The 21,982-nt window shown below is 38.7% G+C and overlaps 1 protein-coding gene across 2 annotated transcripts in view; it reads right to left on the bottom strand.

Annotated features, from left to right (window-relative positions):
* brinp2 (bone morphogenetic protein/retinoic acid inducible neural-specific 2) overlaps positions 1–21,777 on the bottom strand; it is a 190,794-nt gene extending 169,017 nt beyond the window's left edge. The window contains exon 1 of one of the 2 annotated variants that reach the window (XM_044133142.1): positions 20,989–21,777. The gene's annotated coding sequence lies outside the window, so the exon portion shown is untranslated. Of the gene's footprint in view, positions 1–9,268; positions 9,380–20,988 lie in introns of those variants that run through there. The other variant, XM_044133144.1, reaches the window with a different exon arrangement.
* Positions 21,778–21,982: the final 205 nt, after the last annotated feature.

Genomic DNA, 21,982 nt, shown 5'->3' with positions numbered 1-21,982 from the left:
AAAAGAAATATCAAGCATTTTTCATTCCTGACGAGAGAAAATATCTATCCAATGAATTCACATTTTATTTGATTCATAGATAAAAAGAACAGTTCAATTATCTTAGAACAACAACTGCTGCCAAAACATATACATCTCCATCAACTAACCAGTTAAGTTCCAGTTTTTCGTTGTGAAGTTTTAATACTGATGATTGGAATCAGATTTCTTACTAGAATAATTTGAGTCCCCAAATGAACTATGACAAGAACTGTGTTTTAACAGTGTGGGAGAAAAAAACAAAACAAAACAAAACAAAACATTACTCAGCTTCAAAATGATCTTCAGAACGTCTCAATTTCCTTTTGCATAAATCAGCTGTTGAGTCTGAATGCAAAAGCCTTTCAATTAACTGATAAGGTGTGTATGGAAGTATTACAGCACAATATTGTTTTCTTCTTTTTGCCTCATTGTTTTGGGTTGGTCTTGCAAAAACAAAAAGACGTGCAACAAGACCAAGTTCTTCAGAGTGATCGTGAGAGGCATACTTCAAACACATCAGATTTTGCCACTACCTCTAAAAAATAAACTCATTTTTGCATGCAGGATGTCACCAGATGGTCATAGTCTGCTTCCCTCTTCTCTAAAACCGGCCACGGGTGAAAAATGTCATCTATAAGGAACTTTTCAATTTTCTTACCGTTAGTTTCCGGAGATTTTAATTAACCATGAGTAATAAATCTCAATCTTTTTCCCTAATTCCTCTGCTGTCCTTTCTTACACTCCTCAAGCTCAGTCAGTGTGCCGCGTGAAAACCAAGCAGACTGGATATCAAAACAAAATCTTTTGCAGCACTAGATTCAGCATACAACTATTATATAAAGGTAAGACTGTGAGCGGTATAACAGCCCTGAAGTCAATATTCCAGATAATTTGAAACTTTAAATGTCTCCTCCGAAAATATTTTCAATTATTTAGGCACCATAACAAGGCAAAATAAAAGGAAGCTACACTGAAGGAGTCAACAAGTTAGATCCGAGTGATCTAATTTGTGTTTTATTATTTAAATGACCAACTTTCAAGGGTAAATGATTTAATGGAAATATGATATCTTCTGTTGTGCTAAATTTACTTCATACAGAATGTATATAACCTGGCAATCTTTAATATAGTAGCCTGGTTCAGGAGGTAGGAGTTTGTCCTATAAGAAGTGGGTTGATGGTTCAAACCTCTGCTTTTCGTCTCTCACTTATTGTGTTCTTTCACCTCACCTGGTGGTAGTCAGACCTAGCGGTGCCTGTGCATGGTAGCTTCACTGCCTTCAAGCTGCCCCAGAGCAGATGTGGCTACGATGCAGTAGTGCTTTCAGGTTTTCTAGGCTCAATAAAGCGCTACACAAGTACCGGCCATTTACCTTTTATTTCCACTATTGGGATTGTAAAATAAAATACATCCACGCAGGCTAATATATATATAAAGATATCTATCTATCTATAGATATATAGATATATATAGATATAGATATAGATAGATATATATAGAGAGAGAGAGAGATATCTATATATATCTATCTATATCTATATATATATATACAGTTGTGTTCGAAATAATAGCAGTGCCTCAACAGCAGCAAGAAAATCACTGGTTTTATTAACATTTCAAACTCTATACCCCAGATAAGTTTCTGGGGGGTAAAATAAAGGTATAGAAAACCAACAAACCCAACAGGACAGCCATGCATACTGTGGATTCTGTGAAATTGAATGATTAACTGAAAAGGGTGTGTTCAAAAAAATAGCAGTGGTGAGTTCAATTAGAGAGGGCATCAATTAGGGAGGGTATTCTGGGAAAAAAGGGTGTTAACAGGTGATCCGTATTTAAGGATCAAGACAACTGGCATGCTGGCTGTGCATTTCTCCTGAAAAAACAATGAAAATGGGTCGTTCAAGACACTGTTCTGAAGATGAGCGTTTCCTAATAAAAAAATTGATTAAAGAAGGGAAAACATACAAAGAGGTGCAGAAAATCATTGGCTGTTCAGCTAAAATGATCTCAAATGCCCTGAAATGGGAGCAAAAAACTGAAAAACGAGGAAGAAAAAGAAAGACAACCCCTCGAATGGACAGAAGAATAGCCAAACTGGCGAAGACTCAGCCAATGATGGGATCCAAGAGGATCAAGCAAGACCTTCAGTTGACAGTGAGTACTGTGACAATCAGAAGACGTCTTACTGAGGTTAACCTTCCAGCAAGAAGCCCCCGCAAAGTCCCACTGCTGAGAAAAAGACATGTGCAGAAGCGTTTACAATTTGCCAAAGAGCACATTGACTGGCCTGAAAAGAAATGGCATAATATCTTGTGGACAGATGAAAGCAAGATTGTTCTTTTTGGGTCTAAGGGTCACAGGCAGTATGTCAGACGCCCTGCAAACACAGAATTCAAGCCACAGTACTCACTGAAGACCATTAAGCATGGTGGTGCAAGCATCATGATATGGGGATGTTTTTCATACTATGGTGTTGGTCCGATTCACCGCATACAAGGGATCATGGATCAGTTCCAGTACATCAGGATCCTGGAAGAGGTCATGCTGCCATATGCTGAGGAGGAAATGCCTTTGAGGTGGACCTTTCAACAGGATAATGACCCCAAACACACCAGCAAGCGAGCAAAAGCATGGTTCCAGATGAACAAGATTCAACTGATGGAGTGGCCAGCACAATCCCGGACCTTAATCCCATTGAAAACTTGTGGGCTGACATAAAAAGTGCAGTGCATGAGGCAAAACCAAGAAACGCTGAGGAATTGTGGAATACAGTGCAATTATCCTGGGCTGCAATACCTGTGGAACGATGCCAGAAGTTGGTTGACTCCATGCACCACAGATGTGAAGCAGTCATCGGAAACCGTGGTTTTGCAACAAAATATTAGTTTAGGATACTCAGCTAGGTTCACTTATCAAGAATTTCTTTGTTTGTACAGTACATTTTTGAGTTTCCAAGGAAAGATGGCAACACTGCTATTCTTTTGAACATGCCATTTCTTACTTTATTTGAAATATTATTATTATTATTTAAGTTTTGATGACTTTGCGCAATTGTTTTGCTTTGGAATAGAATGTACTGTGTCCCCAATGTATCTGTGTTCATTAAAGTACAATTTCTTTGAAGAATTTTGACATTTACTCATTTTTCTAAAGGCACTGCTATTATTTCGAACACAACTGTATATATATATATATATATATATATATATATATATATATATATATAGATAGATAGATAGATAGATAGATAGATAGATAGATAGATAGATAGATAGATAGATAGATAGATAGATAGATAGATAGATAGATAGATAGATAGATAGATAGATAGATAGATAGATAGATAGATAGATAGATATAAATATATATTCAGTTGTTTGCCAACTGAGACAACTTCAGCCTAAATCAAAACACATCACACACCGATGTTCAGAAATTCTAGCACACAAGAGGAAAAATTAATTGACATGTATCTGTCTGAACGGGGGCAAAAAGCCATTTCTCAGGTTTTAATTCTCTAACAAACCACAGGGAGAGTCATTATCCACAAACAAACAATATATGGAACAGCGATGGATCATCTCTGAGTGTCTGGGATAGCTCATTCACTCCAAGAGTGCATTGATAACTCATCCAGGAGGGACTATGAGAACTCAGAACAATATCTAAAGCACTGAAACAGTTAAGGTCGCAGTATTGGTCATCCAGCAAGTGGAAAGATTAGGCGATATGGCATCCATGGTTCGATTCCAAGACAAAAACAAAAACACACTGCTGACCAAAAAGAACACAAAGTTTTCCCAAAACATCTTGATGTAGGAGATTTCTGGGAAAATATAATATATAAAAGACAAAATTGCTTTTAGAGCTGGTAAAAAATAATATATATATATATATATATATATATATATATATATATATATATATATGATATCTTCTGTTGTGCTATAAAATATATATATATATATATATATATATATATATATATATATATATATATATATATATAACATAGTGGTGGAAGTGCAGTGATGGTGCTGTAAAACAGCTTTTCTGTTTCAAAAGCTATAAAATTGGTTGGAGTACAGTTTGATCACCATGAAGGTCCAGTCTGCTCCTAAAACTCCCATGGCCAAATTTACACATTTGAGCATTACACTGACATTAATAACAATAAGATAAATAATAATACTATGGATTTGGTCATAAAATCCACACAGGTCATGAATTGTTCACAAAACAATCCACAACCTTTTGCCAAAGATCATGGATTTGTCAAACTATCCTTTCACTTTGCTATAATTAATTATCTTGGACTTTGGACCTGCTGAATAACAGAGATGTGGCGGCGTCGTTTCTACTGAGACCAGCAGTCAGTCTCAATAACAAACTGCATGGAAATTTGTCTTCGTTGACTTAAAGAAAGCCATTTTTTTAGCAAAATTTTGTTTTCTCAATAATGCAAAACTAAAATCACACCATGTGCTGATTTACAAGTCTGTTTCTCCACAACTTTATCAGGAGATTAGCACATATTAATTTAGTACTTTCATGGAATAAAAATCTATTTTCATCTGACCACTTCTGGATTTGTTGACCCGTTCTGGACAAAGTAGCACTTGTCAAGCTACAAATCTTATCCAAGAAGGCTTTCAATTCGCTAATGCATAACTAGCGATTCTTTAGGATACATGTTTATCAACCCATACCGGATTATGATGACCGTTTACTCCGAGGTCAGCTTTTATTTTAACAGCCTCATCCCTCTTTGTAACACTACTCGGACAACACCTCATGAATAATGCCAGTTCCTCTGCTACCCAAGCATTCACATTCTGGTGTTTTTCCAATTATCTCGCAAGCTGTAATTCTGTGCCGCATGGCAGTTTGGCCTGCGAGTTATTAAAACGAAAACACTGGAAGGGAGGGTTAATATACAGGCTTTATTTTCTCATTCTCAGCCAGCAGTATTTAGCATGGCAGTGCTTTCGATCTCGAGAGCAAATTTTGTCGACTTTCCCTTCTGCTCTTATTATTCGGTCTTGCCCCACATCTTTTTTTTTTTTTTTGGTCACAAAGAGATCGCCGTGGAGTCATTTTCGTGCGCTCCGGCAGAAACTTTTTTTTCTGAGTAGCACAATCAGTGCTGCGCTGACTATCCACTCGAGCCGACCCTTCCTATCTTCTCCCTGAGTAATGGGCTGCAATCTGAGCTCTCTGTTGACCTGTCAGCCCCCCCTTTCAGTCCTCTCTTTCCCCTCTACCTCCTCGCACCACTTTCTGTCTGCTGACTGCCAATTAAAAAGCAGCGACCGTGGTGACAAGGGCCCCGCTGTTGCGAGTGATTGGGCGAGCGGCAGCTTTTTCTTAGCCCGAGAGTGAGTCGGAGGCTCGTCGATCTCGCTTGATCTCAACCGACTGCCCCTTGTCCAATAAATCATTTTCTCGGCGACCGAAGCCTCTTTGACCAAGGCAATCAAGGAATTCCACTTTATCTGCTGCTGATATCAATGCCGGCTTCAGAGTTAGACATTAAATAGTGATTGTGAGATGACCCCCAGATAAGCCGGGGCTCTCTGCAAGCAGAGTCAGATGTGATTCATTTGTGCCTCTAAACGTTGGACAATATTAATATTGCAGTGAAATTACATGGGGTAAAAAAAATACAGATTTACACATCAAAACTCTCGCGCACCAACTTTTATATTCAAGGATAAAAAAAAAACATTCACAGGGAAAAAAAAAAAGAAAGTGACCAAAAGGGTAATGTGACCAGAAAAGCAATAAAACACATTGATTTTTTAATAGACCTTCTGAAAAAATAAAAATAAAAATCACATCGTGTCCTTATAAGAAAAATTAAGTCACAAGCTTCACTATTTCATTGCTAGTAGGATAAATACTGGCTGGGGAGATGGGAAGTCTGGGCCTCCCTTCTGAAGCTGCTACCCCCGCGACCCGACCCTGGATAAAGCGGAATGGATGGATGAATGGATGAATGGATAGGCTAAATACCACTACATGCAGCAGGATGGATTCTGCTTTGATAACTTCATCTATTAGAGGAGTCTCAGCCTCTCTATCAATCACAGTAAAAATTCCCAAGCACATGCTCATGCTCATGAACCCATATTAGGTAAACACACAAAGAAAAATCATTGGACGGACCTTTTACAGCTAAATCTGTCCCTGCTGTTGCCTGCGTACGCCGAACAGGGCAAACCCATTTATTCCCATCACATGTCCTTTACTATCATCTCTCTCAATCCTGTCAATATCGGAAAATTCCCTTACAACTAACAATCAGGCAGCCTGCGGACCATCAGAGCTCAGATAAAGAATGCATGTGGATAATATAATCCGTATAATCTCCACGAATTCTCTAATTTAACCACATGTTAAACGTGATGTATGACTTCATTAAGGCCTGATGTCTGCTTTTATGTGATGCTGTTGGTGACCTTGACGGGCTTAGTGCGTCACTGTTAAGGCAAGGCTCCAATCCCGTTAAAGCTATTCAGCGAAGCTGGCACATCACTTCTGTCTGCAGGATCAGTTCATGTTGCCAAGTTGAAAGCAATGCCACAAAGTTGGAATGACTTCTGTTACTGCGAGTAAGAAAAAGAACAATGATTTCCAAGCGTAATGGGTCCAAGATAAGGTCTTAAATACAGCAGCAGCATATTGAGCACAATTTGATTTAAACACATTTGCCCCGAGGCATTTCTGACCTTGTTATGCTATAATTAAATTAGATTAAATCACCTCCCTATAACATTTATTACCTGTTTTGACTTTATATTCATATGGTAAATGCTTTTATCCACAGTAATCTAGAGTTCGAGGACTTTTTCAAGGACTTTTCACCACACGGTGTTCTCACCACGTTTTAAACTACCTCCAGTAAAAGAAAATCCAACGTTACCAGTGAGGACCTTTTGTGTTTGTAAGGTTGAAATCAATAACAAAAAAACATCCCTGTGTAATAGTTCACGAAGCCAAAACAACACTTTACAATCTCAAGAAGATAAGAAAAGAGAAAAAAAACACGCAGTTTTTATACAGAAACACTGTCAGTCCAATTGCACAAACAGCTTCAAGTCAATTTGATCTGATGTATTAAACATTAGAGTCAAATTCAGTATATTGTTCAAATTAATTAGAACGTTACCCATCTAATGTGACCTAGCCAATTGCTTTGAGTGGCTGACTTCTAGCGTAATCTCCTCCTGATTGGAGGATATAGGGATGTAAGCACACTGTTTCACAGGTACACAATGGAAGTAGTACACATTAGTTTTGTCTATGTACAAAATGGGGACATGAATTCACAGAGGAGCAAATGACCAGGAGCCCTCATTTACAGGTGTGTGTGTGTGTGTGTGTGTGTGTGTGTGTGTGTGTGTGCGTGTGTGTGCGGGTGTGCGCGTGGGTGTGTGCGTGGGCGTGTGTGTGTGTGTGTGTGTGTGCGAACAGCTTAACCACTAAAGACAACCTTCCAAGTTCACCTTAAACCAAAAAACAAAAAGTTGAAATGTAATAATGCATGTTGATTGAGATTCTACACACACCAATGATCTTATTGAAACCACTTTGCCTCCATTATGAAGACGAGTTGTTACGTTCAATAACGTCTGACATGTCAAATTTTTATACTAAATACCTAAATGCAAATGCTTCTTAGTGCTATATTCAAATGACAATTTCCAAGCTAAACCTGATATCAACAAAAACAGTTTCATCAAAAATGCAAGTGAATTTAGAAGGAAAGGAGTTAAATTATTCCTACATTAGCAGGAAAAGTAGTGGTATATTGCTACTGCAGGCCAACTCTAAATCATACTTGGCTAATAGCAGCACTGCCTCCATCTCCAAGCACACCGCATCCCATGCCTCCTCTGTCTGTGCAGCAGTTAGTTATGCAGATTTGTCTCCATAGTAAGCCACCTATTCCCTTCTGTTCATACAAGGTTACATTTATCTTCATAGAAGATAATAAAAATAATAAAAAAAACATTCCTGCATTGATGTGAAAGAAGCCAAAAACAATTGTATATTGCCTTAAGTAATTCTGGACAGTGACATACAGCCCAAATAGCAATAGCTGGCTGCTGGGTGAATGTAAAGTAATACGTTTGAAACCCAAAACACTAAAGGGCCTTAAAGTATGTTTGACAGAAATATGAAGTTCTTAGTGAGGTACGTTGTATATGTTCAACAAGGATGGCACCTTTTCCAACTAGTCATGATATGACTCATCAATCATGAATATGCACTCTCACCTCTACCGAAATCCTCAGTTTGTCGCAAGGCATTTACTCTTAACACCACCAACTTGTTTCTACAACAAGTTGCAGTCTTGTTGTAGAAACACAACACTAGGCACGTTTACATGGACATAAATAACTGGAGTAAACAGCCAATCAGAATAAAAATGTGTGGTGTAAAAGCACCAATCATCAGAATATTCTGACTTCATTCAGCTCCTTTGGAATGAAACTGTAGTCCAAATGAGAGGAGTGGCATACTGATTGATCGTCCGAACGGAGTGCATGTGAAAGCTCGTTCTGATTGTGTCAATTTGATTGTGGCAAACTGACCTGGCAGTGCATGTATACTCTATGTCACTGTGACATATACTCGCCTTCAGTGGCCAGACGCCTTGTCAGGGAAGCAATCTGGTTTGTTATAGTCGAAACTCTGAAGGGTGTTTATTTCCTCCCGCTCTCTCATCCTCTAAAGCCTGAAGATCAACGGCATGTTTTGCTTTCCGTGTGGCTCAATTAGGGAGAGCAGTAACATCTGAACCATTGTTATAAGCCGTCGCCGGGTCCATTCTGGGCACTTGGAGGGAATGAAACAAACACATTGCGTGTGGTTGTTTTTATCTTGAGTACAGACGGAAGTACAACTTCTTCTGTGGCTTTTTTGATACGGAAATTTTACAACTCTGCACGTCAGTGTTTCTATTCTGAAAAAAAGCCTGGAGCACATCATAATCAAATTAATTAATGTTGTGTGCATTCAGATTATTTCATCCGAATACATTTCAATCTGATCATGGACTTTTGCTCATGTAAGCATGACTGCTTATCAAAATACCACCATGCCACCTTGCAACAAATGCGCATCCTGAAAAGACAAACATTTTTTAGTTCCTGCTGTTAAGACTTGAGCAGTCCCACTTTACGCACAGTTAAACTATGTCACACAGAAAAGAACAGAAAAAAGTAGAAGCACTCACCTCATTAAGTCTCACTGTGAACACAGTGCAGCAGTGGAAACACAAGCAGCTTTGAGAGCCCCTGGTATTAAAAATATAGGGGTTTCTACTGCAGACATGGTTGGACCACATCAGTTTCACATCTAATTTGGCCCGGGAGGCAAAAACCAGGTCAAAAGCTGCCACTGAGCCCTCTGGTGTGGCACATCTGGATACTGGAAGCATTACAGTCAAAAACACGGTAAATCAAAGCGACTCCTGTCTCCATGGAAACTGTGCCCACTTCATTAGCTGCAACATAAAATAATTTTTTATCTAAGTAGTCAAATAAGCCTAATATAAAGAGTGTGTAAGTGCAGTGGCTCATGCATTCTACAGTAGATTACAATACATCAGACTGAATACGAGATAAAAATTCATCATCCTGCCTAAAACTCCACTCTGCATTTTTTTTTTTTCCTTTTTGTTTAGGAGCATCATTTTTAACTCAGCCTTTCTCAAATTTCTGCCTGTAGCTCCATCCCAACTGCTTTATTATTCATAAATATCGATTTGGATCAAAGTCCCTCCTATTTATTTCACAAGTGTAAATGTAGATAAGACTCAAAAGAATTACACAAAAAAGAAAAATAAATTAAAACGAGAAGACATTCTCCCAGTGTGAAATTAAATATGCATCAGATGATCCATGTAAATCTTTTCCCTAAAACTCACACGGAAATGAATTAAAAAGGCATGTTGAGTTCGTCAACCAAAACGCGCAAGTTCAGATCTGGAGTGTCGGGTAAGACGGTGCTTTGGAAGCTTCTTATGAATTGAAAATGCGGTCATGCATGCTAAGTGAGGCAGATGAATTAGAAGTTTTAACTTCACTGACATCAAGCCAATGAAAGAGGGGGGGGGAAAAGCCTCCTTACACCTCAAATTGGGATTATTAGAGGCGCACTAATTTGGAACTCATTTCCTTTCCCTTCACTCGGAGGCGTTTCAGCTCGTTATGCATCACCTTGCAACATAACAATACGAGAAAAGGAGATGACTTATTGGAGGTGTTCAATTTTTAACAAAGATTATGATTCGCATAAAACCTCCATTATGCCATTCACATAGCCAACCTGGCTTTTCATATTGTGATAACCAGGATACGTTACCATTGATTCTGAGGAGAAATAGTTCCTGTAGTATCTGATATTTGATCTTCATCAGTGTTGTGAAGGTCACTGCCACACTTGCGTTGTATATAAAAAAACAAACAAACTGAAATTAGTGTGGAATTTGTTTGATTTTAGCAAATTAACATTAAAATTCACCTCTCAATAACAGACAAGAAACCAAAGTGACATTACTAAAGACTTTCTGGTGAGCAGAATTGGATGATTTTATGCTTGACCATTTGTGATTGATGGCTGGCTGTTAGTGGGCTGACAATCTTCCGATCATTTTTCGATCAGTGAACACACCATACCAGGTCATGCTGACAGCAACACTCTCAAAGTGGAAATTGCCACTGAGTAACAAAGATTTAGGAAGCTTTTTTTTTTTTTTCAGTAACAGTGAGGTATTAAAAATTAGGTCACAGAAAGCAGAGAGAAGTAAAGGTATCTAGAAAATTATTTCATGCAGGCTTGGTGGATTTTTTCCTTTGTTTCATCTTTCCGAAGAGTCAAAATTTGTCAGTCCTCAGACATGCTAGATTAGGAAATGTCTGCAGTCTTTTGGAAATCCCATCCCTAAGGGAAAATTCTTCTAAATCTACAAACAACAAACACAAAACCTTGTTGTTAGTAATGCTAACAGCACTAATTGCCTGTATGTGACTACAAAATATAAATTGTCAGCTATGCATTTATTTCCTTTTGAAAATTTAATTAAATCCAATTTAATCGCACATCTGTGTAACAGCAATTGCTCTGTCACTCACACACAGGATGTGATGTAATCACGTGCGCGGCAGTAAATGAACAATTTTTTTTACCATAAATCAAAGCTTTTTCGTCTCAAACATTAAGTCATAAATCACTATCATTCATTGTGAAATGACATTGCATAAAATCAGATCAAATTTAATCTCTTATGAAATTTTCAGGTGTGATTAAAAAAACCCCACTAGTTTTTATTTTGTCTGTATAAATACCTCTGCTCTACATCCTGAAGGGTTTCATTGTAAAAATGTTCTGTGACGTTGACAGTGCTGTAACTGAGTTGTTATGATGTTATGACCATTTCTGTCTTTTAATCAATCCAAAAAACAAAACAAAAAAAACAAAAAAAATCTATTTCCTTTTACAAAAGTTGCTCATTTTACATTGTCCATAAATAGTCTGACTAATGCAGTTTTATAAATGATGGGATACGAATACTTTGGTGAATAAAACAAACACTTAAGACATAGACAGCAAACCATGGGAGGGATTTTTTTTTCTCCTCTAAAAAAAAAAACAACTTTCAGCTTCTGGTGAGTTTATCAAGCTCTAATTATTATCCAGCCCTGCCTTGCTTTTGCTCCATTCTTCTCACTACCGTCTCCTTGGGGAAATAGCTGATTCTTTTGCAGAGACTGCACAGGTTTCAGCATTTCCACAAAGTGTTTTATAACTTTTTTGTCAGCTGTTTAATGCCTGACTCATGCCCAGAGGGTTAATGTGTTACCAGAAAAAAAAATACTGAAATTATTAATAATAAAAAAGGATGCTAAAAAGCCAAAGTTGCAATGTTTTGCTCTGATTTTCTAAAGAGTTATTATTTAAAACCGGAGAGCGCAGTGGTAATTTAATTTATTGTTATTCTGAAAGTGCTTCCTCTTCACAATTTGTATTCTTTGCTCATTCAGGTCTCTTCATGCCTTGCATTATGTTGTTGTTTTTTTTCATGCTGTGGCAATGATTTCTCTCCATTGCTTAAACATCTCTTACCGTCCAACATGCGGTATGGAAGGATGCTTCCTGTGCGGACAGGAAGCTATCATGACATCTAGTCAGATGATGCTGTATGTTAGGTCAGAGCATTTGTGTGATACGTTTTTAATATTCAGATTGCACCTCCTTCTACTTTGAAGCTATTGATTTTATCAGACAGCAGTAAGGCCGGTGTGTGCTTGTAAAATATATCCGGGAGGTTCATACTGTTTGACCTGATCTTTTTCCTTGCTCAGTTTTCACATTATCTGCCCCTGATCTACAGAGTTAAACAGCACATATGTTACCTTGAAAGTATTTATCTTCTTTGCCTTTTTATAGATTTTGTGACATTGCAACCGCAACTATTACTTTTAAATCGCAATTTATGTGATTGAAACCTAGTGCACTATTAGGAAGTGGAAGCAGAAAGACAAACAGTTTGTGTGTGTGCGTGTGTGGGTTAGGCTGTGTGTGTGTGTGTGTGTCTTTCTATTCATGCCCTTGTTTCAGAACTTTGCAGAATCTTTGTTCTTCCTCTACTAGTTTTGCATATCCAAAAATTCAAATTTGCAAAATACTTAAAGTTTGGTCGGATTACAACTTAAAGGTAAAAGGTAAAGGTAATTTTATTTATATAGCACATTTTCAGCAACAAGGCAATATAAAGTGCTTTACAGCAATTGAAAGGAAATTCAAACAAAATAACAAACCAAAGGAAAGAGCAAAAGAAGAAAAAGCTAATAATATTGATCCAAAGTAAATTAACTAGATACTCCTATTCAGGGTTGGTAGATAAGTATAAGTAAGTATCCTCTGGTCTAATTCCTTTTCTGGTTCGGTAGAATAGGAGTCTAAAAAGTTGTTCCTACGATAGTTTTTTCTGGATTCCAAGTTCTAACTGTGTGGATTTTTGGCTCGTTCAACAGCGCCTTTCTTCTTGCCACTCTTTTAAAAGAGTCACAGATTTGTCACTACTAGTTGTGTAGTGACAAATGCGCTGATGAAAAATTTGAAAAAATACAAATAAAATGCAATGGATGTGAACACTTTTAGTGGGCATTCTAGGTAAGGAGTAATCGCGAAGATGGAGATCCTGCAGCACTTGCTTTTGTCCTCGTTTTATGTAATCAAACCCAGGTGAATGCTCGCACAAGCACTTAGCACATAAATTGTGATACAACGCGCCAGCGAATCAGTACACCTCTGCAGCATAACCTGTTTGGCTTACGGCTGAATGTGAATCTGTCAGGAAGAGTAGGTGGGTGGTGGGTGGATCGGGGTAAATCTCCTTTTAACAGCAACAGTAAAAATCAATGTGGCGAGTTTGGATGTCAGAGCCAATGAATCCAGATGATATAGCTCGATACGCAGATCAATGCCGCAACATATGATCATTGTATTTCTCGCCACTAAATGTCTTTCCTAATCATTTTCAGGAAAGGGGCGAGAGAGGCTGAGGGGAAATTGGATGAATGGAAGGTGAGTGGAGAAAGATTCCCATGCAGTCCAGTTAACTCATAAAAATAAACTGCTACAGGGCTGAGAGCGTTTTCCATTCCTTAATGCTCCTTCCTACAGCACCAAACAAAAACCTGGTTTTTACACTCAACATCACTCAGACCTGAAGTTTAAGGCACAGTTGAGCTACATTTTGATGCAAATGTGGATCCGTTTAGAGTTTATCTTACTGACAGACACGGCAAACTGAGGAAGCAAACATGACTCAATGCTTTTCTTAGAGCAATAAATAGCGATATTTTTAGTTGGGCTTTTTTTAACCATCCCATGTCTTTTTGTATGAAAGAAAATACAGCAAAAAGTTTGTGCTTCCAATTCGCACGACATTTATTCATTTTACAGTTCACTTTCTTTTCTTTTTTTTTCTTTAGTGGAATTTCGATTATGGAGCATTATCGAAAACAAGATTCTCACTGATGGAGGGAAAGATGTAAAACTCCAAGGGGTAAACACTGTGTGGTGTATGAACATATCAAAGGCAGCTTTTTCATGCTCAGAGGGTGGTTTTCATTTCAATCGGTTCTGGTTCTTCTGGAGAACCTAAGTAAGTGCTTTTACTGCAGTAAATCCGCCCTGTGGACTAGAGAGCCTAGTAACCCTCAAGGTGTAGCAAAGCAGATGCAATCCGTTTTGTTTTTTTTCTTCTTCTTCTTTTTATTGATAGTCACATAAAACTGTCTCAAAGTTTATGCATTGTAAGAAAAAAGTGTCCTCTACTCCCTGAGCATGAATGAAAAGTATATTAAATCGAAACGGACATTTTGTCTTGTGAAGTTTTGGAAAAGTCCAGAGGAAGATGGGAAACTAAGAAAAACAACATTTATTTTAATATTTAAAAGACTTTATTAGGTATAGGGTTGCACACTTCGAGATGATAAACAAATCCAAGAGTCCTCTGTGCATTTCCACTTTCTTTCAAGAGCTTAGTCATTTAGACGCAGAAATTGATGGAAAGCGAACTATTTTGTGCCTTTATGTTCCTGAAAACGCAAGACTGCGAAACAATTTCCTTTAGCCTTATGGGCATGAACAAATCCCTCGACTGATTTTCAAAAGAAAAACTCATTAATGAGACACTTTTTTTTAAAAAAACGTCCAGTGGCTTAGTGCATAAGACTATTAGAAAGCTGCTTATAAACATATTAAAGAAGTGTGTGTGGGGAAACTTTGTGGATTACAAAAAAAGGAAGGTTATGTCTTATTTCCAAACAGAGGGGATAGGAGAAAAAAATTTTAAATTATGTTGCATGTCTTACAACAATCAAAAGGCCCAGGACTCCCCATCCCCTGTCTAGATTGAAATGTCAGCAAGCCTTTGGACGGCTGTACTTCATGTTGGAGCCTGGCTGAGGATTAATGTACATAAGGGGAACAATCGAGCATCTCTCCGGCTCACTCTGAGGGGATGTTTGTCCGCATCCCCTCCTCCGATTCCTGTACTGGGATGCTTGAGACTTCGCTTTAAGAAGAGACAAGCACTTTGATGTACAAAGCCAAGAAAAGATGGGGCGGGGAACAAGGGGAATAAGAAAAGATTTAACCATGTTTCATGTTCCACACTGAGTTCATAGCACAGTTTTGCCCACTGAAGCCAGGTACATCTGCAAGTATCACCACGAGAGAAGTGCCAGTGCAGACTGGAGGAGTTACAGTTTAATTCCTAAGGCCTGCTCCCCAACCTCCCTTAGGGGTGTACTATCTACTCGCTCAAAACTAAAAAAAGTTCTAAAAGCTTAGTATTCTGGCAGCAGTAGGTGTAAATAATTAAGTTCGCACTATTTCTGCTGCTATAAAAAAGTGTAACAACTGTTAAATAAGACAAGCTTTTAACTCACTATGATGTCAGATGACTTCAGATAACAAAACTTCACAAAGTGGAAAGAATATCAAATTGAAATGCAATCATGAGGCCTAGTTGATTTTAGTTTTTGTTGAAGTATGATGTGCAAATTCAGATTTTAACTGATTACAATTTTGTCTGCAACATCTTAGAAAGAATGTTCTTTTTATAGAGATAGAAAAGAGACAATCTGCTGAATTGGTCTCTGCTCTGTTGGCCTCCTGGGATCGCTGACTTGCATCACTTCAGTCATCAAACACCTCAACAAACCGTATTAGTGCACAGAGAAACAGAGCAACTGTATCTCCATCAATCAATAATCAATTACTAGAGGAGTTCCTGTGCAGTTCAAGAACATTGCCTAAAGATTTTTCTCCATCACATCTCAGTATATTGTACATAAAACATTGTGTTGGAGACTTGATAAAGGTTTATTGGTTTCCCATAAAGCTTACAATGGTATGTTATCAAGTAAAGGTAATACATAAAATAGAGCAGAAAATGTTCCTGTCTTAAATTTTGCACAGGTAAAGTTTCCTGTAGGGTAAAGGCTGTCTTGTTCCAGGAAAAGGTAGAAGACATCTCATATCCATGCAAAGAAAAAAAAGGACCAGAAACAATAAACATTGCCCTAGAGAAAATATTTGTTTACTTAAGAAAACATCCATATTTTAGCTATTTGTTTACTTAAGAAAACATCCATATTTTAGCTGGCAGAAGCCAGTCTTAGCTATGTTCGCATTCACAATTTGATTCAAGATTTGGTCATAAGGTCAATGTAATTTAACATCCAAATCTAAAAAGACAGAATATAACCAGTGACTGTATTCCTCATGTCAAGTTTATGGCTGCAGAAATATTAAAATTTCTTTCTCTCTTTTGGCTTCCATGCAGCTCTTAATTTATTATCATCTGTAGCCTCATATTTTATCTTAGCTATGCAAATATTAATGTTTTGTATGTTAATGAATCCTATTCCTAGTGTTTTGATGAGAAGCTTAATACTTGTCAAACTTTATGTATTTATGTATTATGGCCACAAGGCTGCAGAAAATACGCGGGTTCGATTCCCGGACCCGGCCGACGTTTGCCACATGTCCCTCTCCTTCCCCCTTCCTGCCAGCCTACTTTCAAATAAGGGACACTAGAGCCCACAAAATAGCCCCTGGTGGGAAAAAAAAGAAATTAGAAATTCTTTTTCTTGAAAACTATTTCAAACTTTTCATTTTTCTTTGACATAAAAGCATATCAACAAAAGATTGTAGATACATCTACGAAACAGAACCAAGCCGTGTCCCATGCTCTGCTGTTCCCCTATGTTCCCCTTATGAGTTTTTGTGATGCACTCTCATCCTTACCACTGTTTACTGACTGGATGGACAGATTTTCCACCTGACTGCCATGTCTGTCCCCCTCTTCATTTTCACATAACTGAGTGATCTCATATTCTCGCATGAGACTGGCCACAAGGCAGCAGGGTAGAGCTGCTGAGAGTGAGAGCTGAGCAACAAAAGAAAAACAAAAACAAAAGTGGAGAGCCGGCTCTCACTCCATCGGAGTCGGCTCTTCTGATGCACTGCAAGGGATTGACTCCTAAATTCGATGCTTGCTTGGCCAATTACTAGTTTTTAGAGAAAGCGTTTTTAAAGTATTGAGAAAATTGCATATTCTCTCTCAACTCAACCTGACAAATCCACTGAAGTCCAAACGCTATATCTGCGAATTTTCTCTTCCACTTAAGGCGTGATTTAAAATGTTGTGTACTACTTACGATGGCAAAGATTACTCACATTAGAGGGCCATTGCCTCATCTAAAAGTGCAGTGTAATGTTAGTTCAGGCTGCATTTCCTGTACTTCCCAATGTCCTGGCAGAACCATATCACATACTTCAGTCAATCACTAAAGAGCAAACACACTGAGTACAAGCATTTATCTTCGCAATGTGCTTAGCGGATTTACCTCTGTGCAGGGATCCTTGCAGGAAGAGGGATTCATCCAGTTTGAATTTTACGATTACAGAGTAAAATCTGAGTTGGCATAATAATGTCCTAATTGTACTATCTCTTAAATGATATTGAGAGGGAGAAATAAAGAAATTAATAAAGAAATGAAACAAGTTCCACTATGTTTTTTTTTTTAGAGGAACGTTGTTCTGAAATGGGACCATTACCCGTCTCTCCACATGCCTTCCAGAAAAACCTTTTTAGCAGAGCATTACATAAAATATCTCTAATAACGGATGACAAAACTAACATCTCATAGAGACGAGACTTGAGCGGTCGACAATGAACCAGTCTATTGAGGCCGGTTTAAAGCAGCTGGGCCTTTATGCGAGTGTGAAAGTCATTTCATTTCAGATAATTTTGCTTTTGCTTGGCTACATCAGCTCTAAAGGTACAGACTGAGTCATGTCAAAGAGGTTTAAATATATTCCACAGGGTCTAGAGCAAAATGAAAGGTAGTTTGATTTGGTTTCTGTTTGACTGCACTGCCCAAATGTTGTTACGCTGAGCGAATCCATAACAGTAACAGGTGAATCATCGTTTTTTATTCCACCCACTATGGATTTATGACTCTCAAGCAGGGAACCAAACAGCAACAAAATTGAATTGAAAAAAACAACAAAGTTCATCTTCTACCCATATAACAGAGTGTAATGTGTGGACTAATGCATGGCTGTGGGCAATGATTCGATACCCATCTTGGGTATTATGTAAGTGCTCTGAGACGCAAGTGTATTGAGGGGGAAGTGAGAAATCTGAAGAGCGGATTATTCTGTGTGAAACTTTCCGCTTTTGTTTTCAGATACGCCTTTTCAAAACACAAAACAATGCTTGTACCATGTTTTTAATCTGCGTTTATGGATACTTGCCAAGACAATCAGGAAGGCATCATGTTATGTGGAATTCTTACACACAAACCAATCCAAATTAAAGAAGTTGGTCAATCTAAATATTGGCTTTTTACTTTTGGTGTTAGTCAAAGCCAGCACAGTTTGTTTTGTTTTTCATCGTATAAAAGATGCACATTTTGTTGGTACCCCGGTAAAATAATTACATTTCCTATTAAACACTTATTTGCACTCTGAAAATAACAGAAGAAACAAACAAAATTTAACAAAATACCTGTCACCACAATTATTGGTACCCCTTCAGTTAATCTATTGTAGAACAAACTTTAATATTTAACAAGAATTAAAATAACCAGTTATTTCAAACAATTCATGATTAGAAAGGAAGGAAATATATATATATATATAAAGAGAGAGATAGAGAGAGCCTATTGGCTGTATAAATAATAAATTAGAGTATTATTGAGAAGTTTGTTTATGAAGCTAATAAAAGCAGTACTTGAGCATTTTACATCACGCCAATTAAAAAATTGTGTAATACAGAAAAAGATTACAATGCAGACATGTGGGCTTAATAAAAAGCATGTTGTTGTTTTCAAAAGGTACTTTCAATCTGACAAATGAGCCTCGTTGGTACGGATATCCTAAAGTATTGAATATGACTACATGATTGATCAACAAAGAACTGAACCGAAAAGAAAAGGATTCAATGGCCCCTCGCCTACTTGTGGATTTACCTATTCACTTATTGTTTTCATTGAGCATATTTAAAATAGTCAAAAGAAAATGCAGCTTGGGAAGCTGCATTTGGGAAGCAGAGATAAGGACGACGGTCTGTTTCCACTGTCTGCATTAATGCAAGTTAAGAAATATTTGATTTAGGATCTAAAAATTATAAATCGATCATCTATTTTCAGAGGAAGTCTCAAGTATGTGCAGATTTCAACCCTTTGCAGTCAGTTGTGGTCCACTAGCCTAGCAAATACCAGAGTCCAGTGCAAATGGTTTTTCACATTTTGCAAAAAATAAAATAAAATAAAATGTTAAAACGTGTGAAGTAACAGTTAAATCCAGGCCAATTCAGAAAAAAAAATATGTGAGAGGCTGCAGAAAATATAAAACCGTGAAAGAGGTTCACTTTCCAGCAGGATGATGCCTCTAAACATTTCTCTTTTTTTGTAAAGCAGAATGGGCAGAAATTTCTCCTGCCAACTGTGAAAAAGTGGTTTTCCAAAAACCAGTAATTAAAAATCTGTCGTGCAAGGTATTGTCTAAATACAAATGTGTGATGCACTTTTTGTAGAAAAGAGATTGTGGATACACTTCACTGTACTGAATGTTTGTACTCTTAACAACAAATGAGTTTTCGCAGTTTTTTTTTTTAAATAGATGCTGTTAAACATTTGCTTCATGCTCTGCTTCCTAGTTTGCCTTGTAGAAACTCCTCCACTCCAACTTTATTACCTCCTCTAATGGATACTTCATCTGCCTCCATCACTGCCTAGAGCTTTCAACATCTTTGCAATCTAGTCCTTATGTCGGCACGGATCTACAGTGAGCCTGGCGTTCGACAATATGTCATTAGAGTTCAGAGTGTCAGGCACTCAGCCTCTCATTTACATCCTGCTCAGAGGTACTGTACATCAAAATGCATATTGTCAGGACATCTTCTTTCCTTTCAAAAATGCACGGCTTAGAATGAATGGAGGGCTGCAGATAACAGTGACATCCCCTGGCTTGTGGGTGTATATTTAAACCTTGCAGTATGCACAGATCAACTCTTTGACTTCTCTTACTGAGTTGAGTTGGGTAAAGGAGGTCTGCTTCAGTGAAGGGTGGGTGTTCGGAACAGAACCCGACGCAGAAAGCTCCCGCTTTCAGAGGAGTCCCTTTCAAACCATGCCTAAGACTCAACAAAAGAATCTGACAGGTTATAAAGCCTCGCGCTTGCAAGGCTCAGAGATTTCGTGGGAAGCCGGGCAACACACGCGGGGAGAAACATGATCGGGTGGGAGCGAGTCAGGGAGACAGGGTGGCATTCATCGCTTACAACAGAAGGAGCGAACACACATGACTGTGAGATAAAGCAAAGCAGACGGTAATGGACGGTGACAATAAAGTAAGACTCCGATGCACCGTGCACGGGGCACACACGCGGATGGATATGATCGGGAAGTTAAGGAATCACAGAGCTAAACACGTCATGATCAAGATAGTACAATAAGCTGCATCCAGTTCATTTCCTTAGAGATCTGCGCGTTACATTATATGAATCTGCAAGTGCACGGCGTTGTCTCCGTCCCGACATCTGAGGCCAAACAAGTTCCAATCGGACCTTCCTTCAGAGTGCTGAGACGGCCAAAACAAGCGCCCCGTATTATTGATCCGTATTGAAACTCTCAGCTGTGCCCTGTCTCAGCTTGTCTAATAGATCATGCGTCACCGACCACATCTGGTCTGCATCCTCTTGCTCATATCAACCTGGCCATGCGCAACGCGTAAAAACGCACAGCGGCTTCACATTCCCCACCCACTGATGCTGCCCCCTCCCCCCACCCCCTCTCACCCCAAAACCTCATTTTTTTGTTTCTAATATTCACTCATCCGCGTTCACTGAGACGCACTCAGACTTACCCAGGGTGTGAACGCTGTCCTCCCTGTGCGTTTCTTGCTTGTTTGTCCGTGAATCCAGTAAAAAGAAAGAAAGAAGGGAAAAAAGGAGGTCTGAGAGCACGAGCAGCAAATGCACCAGCGAACAAGTGGACGGCGGCCAAACGCTGCCGACTCCTCTTCTCTCCTACTTCCACACTCTTTCCGTTCTCCTCACTCTTCCCCGCTAACCCGGGGTAGGGTGAACAACAGCCGCGTTAATCCGAGCATTGTCCCCATCTTCGGCGTTTTGAAAATAAAATAAAAATAAAAAATAAAATCTGAAGTGAGTGTAGAGAAGGCGGTTGAAGTTGGGAGAACAGCAATACCGTCCTGTGTAATCCGCGCTCTGAAAACAGTCTACTGGAGCAGTTCGCGAATGTACAAAGCTTGCGTCAAATGTTATTGTTGAAGAAGAACTACAAAAAGTCTGTTTGTAGTCTGGAAGGTTGGCATTTAATCCCAAGGGGATGTTTTCTTCTGTTCACTTCCTTCCCAGCCAAAGCAACTGTCTTTAGAGAGGATGAAGCGCACCTGCAGCCCAGAGAAGAGACGCGCAGGTATCTACAAGCTAAACATCTTCCTCCCAGTCTTCGTGTGAAAATGTCATTCTTTTTTTTCTTAATATATAGATAATTTATTTTAGGTCGCTGTGCGCCATGGCCATCACTCGTTCACGCGTTCAGCCTTGCGTTGGTTCACCCAGAAGCTGAAGGGTTGGGGGGGGGAAACACGTCTCGGTCCAACTGCACTCTCTTCTCCTCTCTCCTCAACAATCTCTGTTCATCCTTCTGTAGGAAAGCCACGCCCTCCAGATGCAGCGATTGGCTGGAAAATTCGAAGAGGGCGGATGGAGTTGAAGGCAAGTATTAATGAGAAATCCGGAGAACAGGAGAGAGCGGCAGAGTGACGGACAACTCTGCTTGCCTGGAAGGTGGCTTTTCATCCACAACTTTTTTTTGTTTTGTTCCACACGCAG

The sequence above is a fragment of the Gambusia affinis genome, linkage group LG12, assembly GCF_019740435.1.
Source record: "Gambusia affinis linkage group LG12, SWU_Gaff_1.0, whole genome shotgun sequence".
Taxonomy (NCBI): domain Eukaryota; kingdom Metazoa; phylum Chordata; class Actinopteri; order Cyprinodontiformes; family Poeciliidae; genus Gambusia; species Gambusia affinis.
Note: the sequence above shows the minus strand (reverse complement) of the source record. Positions and strands in the feature narration are given on the sequence as shown.